Below are 14,057 nucleotides of genomic sequence, written 5' to 3'. Positions count from 1 at the left end.
ATTTTAAAGCAAGACAAGAAAAGTTTAACAAAATTTTCTCTGCCCTTGGAGCCACTCTCCCTCCTTTAGTGGGCATTCTGCATGTGCATTCTCCTTGGAAGACAGAGGAATGCCCATCCACCAAAACAAACAAAAAAAAAAGTAATTCCCTCCTGACACCAGCAAGTAACCAGTTAAGAGCTGATACTTTTTCTTAATCCTGTAAGAGATCACGATGACCCACTACTCACCTTGTCAGACTATTTAAACTGTCAGAATGTCACTTGGATATAGAACCTTTTGTCTTAAAAACTTCTATAATCGTGCTTTAACATCTAAAAAGAAAACCGACCTCAGAGCTTCTTGAAAAACTGTCTCCCAGCTTATTAACCCTCAGGTTGACTGGAATAAAATCTTCTATTTCTTTCTTACATTGATTATTGATTCATTTTTTTCATCAGCAGAAGCATAAAAAATGACCCTACTTTTTCTTTCCAAATCAGAAAGTTGCCAACTTACCAGCTAGCAATAAGAATCCTAAGCCTATTTTTTTTAATCAAGTGGCTTATTTTTTAGAACTATTTTATGTTTACAGAAAATTGAGCTGAAAATACAGAGTTCTCTCCCTCCCAACAGTTTCCTCATTATCACCTTGCATTAGTATGGTACATTTATAAGAATCCTAAGCCTATTATTATGCCAGCAAATTTGGAAAACTCAGCAGTGACCACAGGACTGGAAAAGGTCAGTTTTCATTCTAATCCCAAAGAAAGGCAATGCCAAAGAATGCTCAAACTACTGCACAATTGCACTCATCTCACACGCTAGCAAAGTAATGCTCAAAATTCTCCAAGCCAGGCTTCAGTAATATGTGAGCCATGAACTTCCAGATGTTCAAGTTGGTTTTAGAAAAGGCAGAAGAACCAGAGATCAAATTGCCAACATCCGCTGGATCATCAAAAAAGCAAGAGAGTTCCAGAAAGACATCTATTTCTGCTTTATTGACTATGCCAAAGCCTTTGACTGTGTGGATCACAAAAAAACTGTGGAAAATTCTTCAAGAGATGGGAATACCAGACCACCTGACCTGCCTCTTGAGAAATCTGTATGTAGGTTAGGAAGCAACAGTTAGAACTGGACATGGAACAACAGACTGGTTCCAAATCGGGAAAGGAGTACATCAAGGCTGTATATTGTCACCCTGCTTATTTAACTTATATGCAGAGTACATCATGAGAAACGCTGGGCTGGATGAAGCACAAGCTGGAATCAAAGACTGTTGGAAGAATTATCAATAACCTCAGATATGCAGATGACACCACCCTTATGGCAGAAAGTGAAGAAGAACTAAAGAGCCTCTTGATGAAAGTGAAAGAGGAGAGTGGAAAAGTTGGCTTAAAGCTCAACATTCAGAAAACTAAGAACCTGGCATCCAGTCCCATCACTTCATGGGAAATAGACGGGGAAACAGTGGAAATGGTGACAGACTTTATTTTGGGGGCTCCAAAATCACTGTAGATGGTTACTGCAGCCATGAAATTAAAAGATGCTTACTCCTTGGAAGAAAAGTTATGGCCAACCTAGACAGTATATTAAAAAGCAGAGACATTACTTTGCCAAAAGAGGTCCGTCTAGTCAAAACTATGATTTTTCCAGTGGTCATGTATGGATGTGAGAGTTGGACTATGAAGAAAGCTGAGCACCAAAGAATTGATGCTTTTGAACTGTGGTGTTGGAGAAGACTCTTGAGAGTCCCTTGGACTGCAAGGAGATCCAACCAGTCCATCCTAAAGGAAATCAGTCCTGAATATTCATTGGAAGGACTGATGCTGAAGCTGAAACTCCAATATTTTGGCCACCTGATGTGAAGAACTGACTCATTGGAGAAGACCCTGATGCTGGGAAAGATTGAAGGCAGGAGGAAAAGGGGATGACAGAGGATGAGATGGTTGGAAGGAATCAGCGACTTGATGGACATGAGTTTGAGTAAACTCCAGGAGTTGGTGATGGACAGGGAGGCCTGGCGTGCTCCAGTTTATGGGGTCGCAAAGAGTCGGACACGACTGAATGACTGAACTGAACTGATCTGAGGCCTATTATTTCACATATAAAAAACAGTATTAAAGATGTATATATCAGATCATTTCTCCTCAATAGTGAGAATTTGGATGCGTTTTGTTTCCCTGGTGGCTCAGAGGGTAAAGCATCTGCCTGCAATGTGGGAGACCTGGGTTCAATTTCTGGGTTGGGAAGATCCCCTATAGAAGGGGATCCACTCCAGTACCCTTGCCTGGAGAATCCCATGGACAGAGAAGGCTGGCGGGCTACAGTCCATGGGGTCGCAAAGAGTCGGACACGACTGAGCGACTTCACTTTCACTTTCACTTTTCGTGTTAAAAGATAATAAAACTACTGTAGAATTCCTGATAATTTCCCTGTATCTGAAAATTGATACCTATACCGTATTTGGCCACTAGATGGAGCCAAACACTGGGAAATTCACCCTCACCGTGTTTTGGTGGCCAAGAAAGTAGGTCAGTGAGTCAGGTTCTTTTATTCCACATGTGGGTGCCAATTTCAAAGGGTGAATTTGGCCCCGGATCACCAAATTCATTTTAACACAGATAAGCCTAACCATCGAGATGATTAATTAAGAGTAACTAACAGAGCACCTGTCCCGGGCAGCTTATATAAGTATTTTTACTGGAAAATATGAAAAATTAAAAGGGGGGGAAAAAACTGTCTTCTAAACATTACTGTGAAGGCATGAAGATTTTTAGAGATATAAATAACGATCTGCTTCTGTGTGCAGTAAAAAACTTACCTCTATTGTTTGAATTATGCAGAACATTGTCTGCCTTTCCATCAGAGAATAATAAGGCTTTTCATGTGAACAACGCCTTGTGCAAAATGTTTGGAGATTTTCTTTTTTTTTTTTTTTTTGGAGATTTTCTGATTTGAATTAAACCTCACAGTTCTGTGAGGCAGACATTTCACAGATGAGCAGACGGGCTCAGAGAGGTTCACTAACTTGTCCTAAATCTCACAGCCAAAAGCTAGAGAACCAGGCTGTGATGTGGTGAGCGATGCTGGAACCACCAGAAGAGTCAGAAACCTTTGTTCTTATCCATTCTCTGCCTCCCATGCCTATTAGAGCTTGAGGGAGAAAATCACCCTTAAAAATCCCGATTTCTGTTTTCCCATTTGAAAAATGATGAGATGGTCCCTAAGGCAGTGTACCTTAAATTTAAATGTATTCAGTCTCTGGAGATCTTGTTAAAATGCAGATTCTGATACCATAGATAAGAACTGGACCTGAGAGTGTGTTTCTAACCAGCTCCCCCAGTGATAATCACACTGCTGACTGGAGGACCACATTGTGGAGCCTTCCAATTTCAGGCAGCTGATAAATAACAGGTTGGCTTCCCAGGTGGCTCCAGTGGTAAAGAGCCTGCCTGCCAACACAGGTTGATATAAGAAAAATGGGTTCGATCCCTGGACTGGGAAGATCCCCTGGAGAAGGGAATGGCAACCCACTCCAATATTCTAGCCTGGAGAATCCCATGGACAGAGGAGCCTGACGGGCTACAGTCCATAGGGTGGCAAAGAGTTGGACACAACTGAAGTGACTAAGCAATGACTAACATCTGCAAGGGGTGTGCCAACAGTAAGAAATGAGCAAGCCATATATCTGCAATAATGCTTGCAGTTTGGTAGCTGTTTGAAAGGAACTCTATTGCCTGGTGTTGATCTATATGTGTCTAGATTAGTTGGAGCCTAGCAGATCCTACTGAAGAATGCAACTGTTATTCCAGCCACAATTTCCTTATCGTTTTGTTTTGTATTGCTGATTGATAGCATACGTGGCATCTCAGATGGAGTCACCCCAGATTTCCTACATGACCTCTGATATGAAGCCCGTGTTTTATATCTTTGCAATGCAAAACCATAATCTCTACCTAATTACATGCTGGGACACAGGTAAGCATCCTATTTCCTAAATAAATAACCTCAAGATTTTATACTCTCTCCATCCTGGAACATGCTTTAATCTCCACATGCTAGGGAGTTAGTAAACCATAGCATGTGCCTGAGACCCATTTGTCTGAGAGATTTTGCATTTGTTCATGCAGTACTTTACAATTTATAAAAGCATTTTCACCTAACCCATTTGATCCTACAAAAATGTGGTGAATTACCATTTTCCCTACTGTGGAGGAAGAGACAAAGTCTCCAGAAAGATTGTGAGAGGCAGGAATACAGCCAGGGTCTCCTGACTAAACCCCAAGTGCCTTCCACTGCAAGACATGGCTCTTCAACTCTGCCTCGTGTTCAACATCCGTGTGAATCTGTGAGCAAGGAGTGAGTTGATGCTAGGTGAAAGAAAAGGAAATAAGAAGTTGGGGTAAGCTTGGCATCACTGTGTTAGAAGAAACTAGGAATAAGAGTAGAACATTGAGGCAGGTTGATAGCTAGGAAAAATCTGAAGTTTCTGGTGACCTATTTAAAAACTCCAGGCTTGATTTCTACAGACCCACAACTTCAAAAGTCAATGACATTTTCTAGAGTGAAGGTCTGAAATCAGGCCCAGCAGAAGTCCACTCAAGCCTAATTCACTCATCCTATTCCAATGCCTGCTGAATGCTGACTCCATGTGGGAAAATTTAGGAGAGGCAAAGATGAAGACACATTCTTGGGCCATAAAAGTTTCTTATTTAATGTGTCTGTTAGTCGCTCAGTCGTGTCCAACTCTACGTGACCCCATGGACTGTAGCCCACCAGGCTCCTCTGTCTATGGAACTCACCAGGCAAGAATACTGGAGTTGGTCGCCATCTCCTTCTCCAGAGGAATCTTCCCAACCCAGGGACTGAACCCAAGTCTCTCGCACTACAGGTGGATTCTTTACCATCTGAGCCATCAGGGAAGCCCAATAGAGGGGGCTAATTATTTCAATTACTCATGGACTGATTCATTTCAAAATATGATGCTGCACCTTGCTACATGGCAAACACTATCCCAGGTGGAGAACAATGGCAATGAATAAGACAAAGCCCTTGATGTTTTATTTTTCCATCTGAAAAATGATGAGATGGTCCTTAAGGCGGTGCACCTTCAATTTAAATGCACTCAGTTCCTGGAGATCTTGTTAAAAGGCAGTTTCTGATTTAATTGGTCTTGGGTGGGCCTGAGAGTCTGCATTCCTAACCAGTTCCCCGGTGACAATCACACTGCTGATTGGAGAACCGTACTATGAGTCTTCCCTGACCTCCAAGGCTTCACTTGGCCAGTATTGTTGTTGTTGTTGTTGTTGTTGTTGCTGTTGCTGTTGCTGTTGCTGTTCAGTTGCTCTGTCGTGGCAGACTCTTTGTGACCCCGTGGATTGCAGCATGCCAGGCTTCCCTCTCCTTCACTATCTCCCAGAGTTTCCTCAGACCCATGTCCATTGAGCCGGTGATGCCATCCAACCATCTCATCCTCTGTCGTCCCCTTCTCCTCCTGCCCTCAATCTTTCCCAGCATCAGGGCCTTTTCAAATGAGTCAGTTCTTCGCATCAGGTGGCCAAAGTTTTGGAGCTTCAGCATCAGTCCTTCCAATGAATATTCAGGGTTGATTTCCTGTAGGATTGACTGGTTTGATCTCTCTGCTATTCAAGGGACTCTCAAGAATCTTCAACACCGCAGTTAGACGCATCAGTTCTTCGGCACTCTGCCTTCTTTATGGTCCAACTCTCACATCCATATAGGGCACCAAAAAAATCAGTATGATAAGTGCCACAGTGCAGGATGATGGGGTCCCAGGTTTCCGTAGAATCATAGAGAAGGGCATCTATTCCAATCTTAAAGAGTCAGGAGACGCTTTCAAAAGAGATTTAAGCTGAGCCAAGCTGGAGTAGAGAGGAAAACATATATACACAGTCCTAGAAGCAATGCTATATGATAGATTTTTAATAGTCATCTCTCCAGAAGTGGGTGAGAAGGCCCGAATTTGTGGATTTTGCCAATTTCCTTGATATAAACATTTCCACCGTGGCTGACTTTAGGCAACCAACAGGACGTCACTGAACACAGGATTGGGAGAAGATACGCACCAAACTCACAAGCGACTAAAAATCCCCTTCAGAGCATCACTGCCTACAGGTCGTATGATGCTTCTAGGGAATTCCCAGCAGTCCCGTGGGGCGGGAACTCACTGTGGGGGGTGGGGGCAACAGGCAGGGGAAAGGAGTGCACGCAAAAAAGGGAGAGAAGGCTGCAAAGGACCACATGCCATTTTAAACAGTTTGGACTTCATCCGAAGGTAAATATGGAGCCACTGAACAGTTTTAAAAGGGAGTGACCTTGGTGACAATGATACCTGTAGAGTGATGGAGCCCGACCACAGTGTTCTGGATGAGTATAAGTAGAGATGGAGCAGTCTGGGGAGTGGAGGCAGTGAGTCCAGACAGTATCTATACTTTCCTGCTAAGCAAACCAACCAAGGATGAAAGCAGAACTGTGGGGTAACTTGCAGCCCCAAATCCCCGATTCAGAGATTTTTTTTTTTTAACATGAAAGAATAAGTGATTGCCTTTACATGAATATGACAGGGAATTCCCTGGCAGTACAGTAGTTAGAACTCCGTGCTTTCACCACTGGGTTAAATCCCTAGTTGGGGAACTAGGATTCCACAAGCCATTTGCTTGCTGAACTGAGATTCAACAAACGAATGAATACGGTAAAGAGCCAGTAAAGAGAAGAGGGGACCACTGATGGAGGAAGCTCTCTGAGAGCAGGTAAGGATGGGACCCCAAGTTCAGATGACCTAGTACAGGGTAGAGTAGTATAAGGACCATGAGATTAAGGACATGTAATTAATGCTAAAAAAAACAATCCAAAGGAGTGCTCGAGGACTAGCCTCATCCATTCTTCTCAACGCTGCCTCGCCAGCACCTGGAACATGGTGAATGCTAGTTGCTCAGTCATGCCTGACTCTTTGCAACTACATGGACTGTAGCCTGCCAGGCTCCTCTGTCCATGGAATTCTCCAGGCAAGATCACTGGAGTGGGTTGCCATTTCCTTCTCCAGGAGCAGCATGGTGGATGCTCGGCAAGTATTTGCCAAGTGAAGTAATGCGTGGACAGCTACGAGGGACTGCTGATGAGACCCATGCTTTGCGCCAGGTCTGTGAAAATGATGGTAATGTGTATGCTCTTGAATTCTTACAACTGCTCTGAGAGGTGGACGATTCTTCCCACTTTACAGATGAGGAAAGAAAGGTGTAGAGAGATAGAGACATGAAGGCGTTCAGGATACGCCACCCCAAAATATGTTGTTTTGGTATGATGGTCATTTTGAGCTGAAGGAGTTTGAGAAACAGTTCCTCTCTGAAAGGTTCTCCAATCTTCCCTTTTCTACCTAAAAAAAGAACAAAGTTTCCCAGGAGGAAGTTGCCCTCACTGTTCCAGGAAGAAAACATCCTTGTCCCCAGAGACAGGGAGTCGATACTGAAATGTACAATCAGTCTGTACAAACATACTGAAATAACCCTTCTCTTCCACAAATTCCCCTCATGAGTCTCCTAGTCACTTCCCCACGATGCTCTGCCCCAGCCCAGCCCCTTTGTTTGGTCATTTCTTCAAAAGTTATCGTTTCTTTGACTAAAAGCTACAAACGCTTCTTGCTTTGATCACTTCTTTGGGTTGTCCTTCTCTTGTAAAATTTGATTAAAGTGTGTACACTTTTCCCTCTGTTACTATGTCTTATGTCAGTTTAATTCTTAAGCCCAGTTGTAGCCCCTAAGAGAATGGAGAATTATTTCCTCCCCTACAGAAACTTGCCCATAATCACACAGCTAATGAGTGGCAGATGTGTGATTTAATCCAGATCAATCTGATTCAAATTCCTGCTTTTTAACAATGACGATTATTTTAAATGTCTGGCTTTTACACATTCTGTCACGTTGCCATTTTACCGTATTCGCAAAGTACTAATGCCTGAACTCACCCCAGACCAACTGAACCAGAATCCCTGGATGTGAGACCCAGGTATCAGTATATTCTAAAAATTTCTTCAGGTGACCCTACCTCATTAACTCATTTCCTAGTTTGAGGCTACAGATCTTTTCTAGCTGCCATTTTATTTTGAAGGAAAATTTTTGCAAATACACCAAACAAAACATTTCACTTTATTTTCATCGAGTCAGTAAAGTACCAGGCCTACAGTAAGCATCCTGTAATTGGACAGTGTTCTCTAAAGCACTAATTTAATACCTTTATAGAGAAGTAGTAAATATTTGAACTAAAAATTGAAAATACTTCAAAAAGAAAGAGGGAAACGTGTGCTACCTTACATCAATAGAATAAGTATAAATAAGCTAATTACAGAGAGACAGAAAATAGCACTTAAGCATGGAACGTGTGGCAACATAAATTCCAGCTCAACGCTCACTAACGTGTGAACTTCAGCAAGTTAACCTCTCTGTGCACTATCTCCCTCTCCTATACAATGGAGTTGCTGATAGTACCTACTTCCTGGGATTGTTAAGAGAAATGAAATGAGTTAATATGTGTAACCACGTGGAGCATGGAAGCATTTTGTGTCTGTCAGGGTTGTAATTGCCTATCTTTTCCTCCCAGAGTAAGAAAATTTTTGTCTGTTTTTTTCCCAGCTATATTGTCTGTCCTTAGAACAGAGCTTGCTACCATGTGGCCTTCCATCAATGCTTATTATTGTTATTTTAAAAATAAGATAATTATGTAAAATAACTGTCCAGCCTGTGTGTGAATGCCACTCAAAAGTATTCACTGAACCTAAAACTAAAACTACAAAATTTACTCATAAAGCATGTTATGACATCATACTTTTGAGGAACTTGGTAAACCACTCTAAAATAAAGAAACTGATAGCACCACTAAAAAAAAATATGGTTAGATAGTCAGGCCTTAAATTGTACATGTTATCATCCAAATAATATTGACCTTAGGTTAGAATAAAAATATGCAAAAATAAAAATGATTCAATATTAAGACTATAGAAGCACAGTGACTTAATCCTTTTTCTTAGCTTTGTTATTACATCATCATTTTATAGGGTACCTGTTTTTCCCTACTGATATTAACTTCTCAACAATTGAGAAGGAGAAAGAAAAGATAGGAAATATTCCAACAACTGAACTGCACTGAATAGTTTAATATTGCCCTTTTAATGGCTGGAAATTTTTCATGAAACAGCTCTGGCCACTCCACGTCTTGTGAAACAAGTAATTTAGGAAGCTAGTGCTTTGTGCGCAATTCATAGCCCTTAAGGAAGTTGGAGCAATGAAATGTACACTATGCCTATGAGTCATCCCTCAGATACTGGCATTTTTTTCAACAAGCCTCTGTAATGAGAAAAAATATTATCATTTCACACAAGCTTCTGAGGCCTGTTATCACTTTGTAGATGGAGTAACCCTTGGAGACAAGGCAATCTACTGGCCTGACAGCGTGGAAACAGCTTCCAGACCAATCAACTCCCTGGAAACTGTTCTTGGACCAATCAACCACCTAGAAACAGTACCTGGACCAATCACTGTTTTCTAAGGACTATTTCTCCTAAAACCTGCCACTGCTGCCTTGCAAACCAAAGAAATAAATTGTACTTAAATTATTTCTCTGCTGACCTCATGCATTCTGGCCCCTTTGATGGCCTATTTAACAGGCACCTGGAACTCTGTGCCCTTCAGTGGGATTTGTTCTGTACCGAATAATTTGTTTAGCCATGTCATATCCTTTGTGGAATAAGGTAAGGAATAAATACATTTAAGAATATATCATGTTGTACATTGTAGTGGTTTTGATGTTATTTTATGTGGTTTTTTGTTGTTGTTGTTGTTGTTATTCAAACTAGGTGGTTGTCAACCTTTGGCTGCACCTTCAAATCACCTAAGGAGTTTTTAAAATCCTGATGCTCAGACCTTCCCCTACATCAGTTAAATCAGAATTTCTGTATCAGTATTTGTTAAAGTTTTGCAGATGATTCTCGTGTGCATCTTAAATGGAAAACAACTGCTTAACTGGAGCTTAGCTAGATTAGAAGTTCTCCAAAAGCAAGACGATTTCTTGTGTTTTGCTTTATTTCACCCCATGCAGCCTAGTACAGTTTTTCTACCCACACTAGGAAACTGGTTGATAGTAAAAACACAGGGAGTTACAGTCAGGTATCTGGGGTTTGGGGTAAGATCAGAATTATGCACTCCTCTGAGCACTGGAAGTTTATAAGAGCTTGTTCTTCTGGGCTCGGATCTGTGCTTGAGGTCCAATTCTGTCACCACCCAACTCTCTGTCCTAAAGTAAGTTAATCATAAAATGAGTAAATAAAAGTATCTATTTGAAAAGGTGTCATAAGTGTTATACTAATGTAAGGAAAGCACTTAGCCTGACCTTTGGTACATGCTCCAGAAATATCAAACTAAGAATAAAAACAAAATGATTGCGATGACCCACTTCCAAGAGTAATCCTTCCTAAAAGATGATGCGTGCCATTCATGGGGAAGTTGCGAAAGTAACTGCAGGAACAGTGTTCTAAATGTATCTGCAGACCTGTTATTTAACTGAACAGAAATGTAATCTGATCAACCCTCCTGTCATCTGAACACTTCAGGTGACATTATAGTAATGGAAGTGTCATTGCCTGCACAGACTATGAAAAAAGAAAACACTATAGAGATAGAAGAAAAGAAAGAAAAAAAGAGGGAGAGTTTATGGTGCATGTCTAGCACTGTATGGGAGAAAGAACATACCTTCCATGGTGAAAGCATTTTCCTGTATTATTAAAATAAAGTAAGTGTGCAGTTACTCCAGCTACAACTTGATTCTCTAGAATCAATGGGCCCTTTTGGAGGAATTCCCTGAAGAGTATCAGGCCTTATTTAATTACACAGCCTGATGGATGTGAGTGTGAGAATCATAGAAAAGCCCCATCTTTTGTCCTCAAGAAACCCCTCTTAAAGTGTAGGAGGGAAAAGTTTTCAAAACTTAATCACATTTACATGCTTCCCAGGTGGCACTAGTGGTAAAGAGTGCGCCTACCAGTGCAGCAGGCTTAAGAGACGTGAGTTCCATCCCTGGGTTGAGAAGATTCCTGGAGGAGGGCATGACAACCCACTCCAGTATTCTCGCCTGGAGAATCTCATGGACAAAGGAGCCTGGCGGGCTACAGTCCGTAGGGTTGCAAAAGTAAAACACAAGTGAAGCGACTTAACACTCAAAGTCATACTTACATTCCAGCTTGTTACGGCAGGAACTTCTTTTGATTAACCTCTGTTAGTCACAATAATAATGCCACCTCCCGTGTACATGAAGGATGTGATTCTTCCAGTATCTAAAAGAAGCCTTCAGCTATTGGCTTATGAGATTTCATTTTTGCAGATATAGCCCCTGCCCCTCCATCCAGCTAGGAGTTTCATAAATATATATCATTGGTCATGAGTGAAACTGGAAATTTCTCCTACTATCTCGAATAGATAGGGAGGGATTAAACTTGCTGTAAAAACAAAAGGCCATTTTTATATCATCCAGGATATAAAGCATTATTTAATGAATTAGAAACTATTTTCTAAACTATCCCCTTGTGTCCTCAATGTTATTGCAGCCCCTTAACAAGTTTTTCATAATAAATAATACTCCTGTGGCTTGAGATATAGCAGTACAGGTGCATAATTTATTTCCCAGGACATGGATAACAAAGGCTCAAAATTGTAATTTGTCACACATATATACTACGAATCTGATTATATACAATGACAGTTTTTTTCATACATTATCTAGTTCTTCCAGTCACATGTGTTATTAACATGATTGTCATTTTTCCCACTGGATTCCCTTGACACCTTTTGTGAAAACCAATCAACTGTAAAAATGTCAGTCTACTTCTGGATTCTATTCTGTTCCATTGATCTATTTTATCACCCTGTCTTGATGACTGTAACTTTTTAGTAATTCTTGAAATCAGGAAATTCTGATAACTTGACAAGTTTAACAAAGTTCTCAAACTTTGTCCTTTTTAAAGCTCATTTTCTCTGTCCTTTGAAATTTCACAAAAAATTTACAAATCAGCTTGTAAATTTCTTTTTAAATGACCCTGCCATGATTCTGATTTGGATGGTTTTTACTCTAGATCGGTTTATGAATGATTGACATCATGATAATATGAAGGCTTCTAATCATGAGCAGTTTCCAATTTTTACTCTATTTAGATTTTAATTTCTCTATATAATATTTGTATTTTTCAGTGTAGATGTTTTGCACATTTTTTGTTAAATTTGTTCATTCTTAAGTATTTTGTTGTGCTGCTTTCATAAATAGTATTTCTTTTTAAATTTCACATATGGCCCAGTAACATAAAATATATCTTGGTGAATGTCTGACTGCACTTGTAAAGAATGTGTACTTGGCAATTTTTGGATTATCTAAATATGTCAGTTAGGTCAAGTTGGTAAGAATGCTGTTCAAATCTTTTGTATCCTCACTGATACTTTTGTCCATTTATTCTATCACATCCTGAAAGAGAAGTATTAAAACCTCCAAGTATGACTGCAGATTGATTTCTGTCTTGTCAATTTTTGCTTTCGTATACTTTGATGTTCTGCTATTAAGTGATCATACAGTTTGAACTGTTATGTTTTCTTGATTGATTGACCTTTTATTGTTACAATATCATTTTTGGTTCCTGAAAATACTCTTTGTCTTTAAATGTACTTCACCTGATATGTGGAAATACAGAAATACTAGTTTTCTGATGCTTAGTGTTTGCATGCTATAGAGAAATAGCTTAAAAATTAAAGAAGGTTTTAAAAAAATCTATGTATGTCTCTGTATTTAAGTGTATCTCCTATAAACAGAATATAGTTGGGCCTTGCTTTTTATCCAGGCTGACAATCTTTATCTTTTAATTGAAAAGTTCAGTCCTTCAAATTTGAGGTATTTATGTTATAGGTGGGGCTTCCCGGGTGGCAGTACTGGTAAAGAACCCGTCTTCCAATGCATGAGACATAAGAGACATGGGTTTGATCCCTGGGTTGGGAAGATCCTCTGGAGGAGGGCATGGCAACCCACTCCAGTATTCTTGCCTGGAGAATGCCATGGACAGAGGAGCCTGGCGGGCTCCAGTCCACAGGGTCACACGGAGCCAGACACGACTGAGCATCTTAGCACATATGCATGCACATGTTACAGGCAGATTCCAGTCTCCTATTTTGCTATTTGTTTTTAATTTGGTCTTCTTTTGGGTTGAGGTTTTTTGTATGTGTGTGTGTGTTATTGTTGTTTATTTTTGTGTACTAGCTTATCCCCTCTATTGGCTTTTTAGCTTTTTTTTTTTTTTTGGCGGCATAGCTTGCATGATCTTAGCTCCCCAACCAGGGATCAAACCTGCACCCTTGACAGTGAAAGTACCAAGTCCTAACTACTGTACTGCCCAGGAATTCCCCTTTAGGTAATATTTTTAAAGTGATTACTGCTGCTGCTGCTGCTGCTGCTAAGTCACTTCTGTCGTGTCCGACTCTGTGCGACCCCATAGACGGCAGCCTACCAGGCTTCCCTGTCCCTGGGATTCTCCAGGCAAGAACGCTGGAGTGGGTTGCCATTCTTCTCCAATGCATGAAAGTGAAAAGTGAAAGTGAAGTCTCTCAGTTGTGTCTGACTCCTAGTGACCCCATGGACTGCAGCCTACCAGGCTCCTCCGTCCATGGGATTTTCCAGACAAGAGTACTGGAGTGGGTTGCCATTGCCTTCTCCATAATGTATCAAAATCGATCTTGAATTGATATTATACCACTTTGTATATACTATAAAAGCCTTATAACAGTATATGATAATTTTTGGTAAAAGTTGTACCTTTTTTGAAACTTCAAATTTTCATGTACATGTTTATCAACACCTATCAAATGGAATACTTAAGATGTTTGTATATAAATAACCATGAACAAATATTAAACTCTAGATAATGGTATGCATACTGAAGTGTCCAGGGATGAACTTGACTGATGTCTCTAACTGCTTTAATATGCATCAAAAAATAAGGTGGATTGATGGATGGTGAGAGGAATAGCTAGATGGAT

The 14,057-nt window shown here is 40.5% G+C and overlaps 1 long non-coding RNA gene across 1 annotated transcript in view; it reads left to right on the top strand.

The window, feature by feature from the left end:
* The first annotated feature begins 9,581 nt into the window (after positions 1–9,581).
* Positions 9,582–14,057, top strand: part of LOC120862735 — a 28,610-nt gene continuing 24,134 nt past the window's right edge. Inside the window, exon 1 of the long non-coding RNA XR_005720835.1 lies at positions 9,582–9,742. This is a non-coding gene — a long non-coding RNA (uncharacterized LOC120862735). The remainder of the gene's footprint in view (positions 9,743–14,057) is intronic.

This window comes from Oryx dammah, unplaced genomic scaffold (genome assembly GCF_014754425.2).
Source record: "Oryx dammah isolate SB20612 unplaced genomic scaffold, SCBI_Odam_1.1 HiC_scaffold_4, whole genome shotgun sequence".
Lineage (NCBI taxonomy): Eukaryota > Metazoa > Chordata > Mammalia > Artiodactyla > Bovidae > Oryx > Oryx dammah.
Note: the sequence above shows the minus strand (reverse complement) of the source record. Positions and strands in the feature narration are given on the sequence as shown.